This window comes from Trypanosoma cruzi, assembly GCF_000209065.1.
Source record: "Trypanosoma cruzi strain CL Brener chromosome Unknown tcruzi_1047053466933, whole genome shotgun sequence".
NCBI lineage: Eukaryota > Euglenozoa > Kinetoplastea > Trypanosomatida > Trypanosomatidae > Trypanosoma > Trypanosoma cruzi.
In genome coordinates, this window is record NW_892522.1 from 1 (window position 1) to 718 (window position 718).

The 718-nt window shown below is 54.7% G+C and overlaps 1 non-coding gene across 1 annotated transcript, besides 1 other annotated feature; it reads right to left on the minus strand.

Annotated features, from left to right (window-relative positions):
- Window positions 1-439: 439 nt before the first annotated feature.
- Window positions 440-461: a microsatellite.
- Window positions 462-573, minus strand: Tc00.1047053466933.10. The gene has a single exon (XR_008254738.1). It is a non-coding gene; the product is annotated as a spliced leader RNA (transcript).
- Window positions 574-718: the final 145 nt, after the last annotated feature.

Consider the following 718-nt stretch of genomic DNA (forward strand, 5'->3'; position numbering starts at 1 on the left):
TGAGGGGTCCTTCGCGGCACTTGGGACCGTGTACAAAAACCCCCCCCCCCCCTCCCAGGCCACACTGGGGAGGGGTCAGGGTCCGGGATGTCGGCCCCGGGATAGCGCCGTGGACGGCGTCAGGGGGCGGAAAAGACGCACATGGCGAGTGTGGAACAGCAAATGCAGCCGAGTGTGCGAGCAAAGCAAAAACACCGGAAAACACAGGAAGAAGCGCGGCATACGCGGAAAAAAGGCGAATAAAAGGAACGAGACGGAGAAAACACAAAACAAAACAAAGATGCAGGCAATAGCAGCCATGAAGCGAAAATGAGGGGGCCCGAAGGAGGTGGCGGACACGCAACGTGGGGGGGGGGGGGCAGCCGCACAAGGGGGTACGGGGCTATATATATATGGGTATATATATATAGGGGTATATGGATATGGCGGACAGACCCACAAAAAAAAAAAAAAAAAAAAAAGGGGTCCGTAAACCCCGGTCAAAAAAAATTGACCAAACATAACCGCCAAAGGCGGGTTGGAAGCTTCCCGTACCAATATAGTACAAAAACTGTATCAATAATAGCGTTAGTTGAAAGGAGTTGTGTTCCACAACGGTTTTCAATTTTGATGAGGGGTCCTTCGCGGCACTTGGGACCGTGTACAAAAACCCCCCCCCCCCTCCCAGGCCACACTGGGGAGGGGTCAGGGTCCGGGATGTCGGCCCCGGGATAGCGCC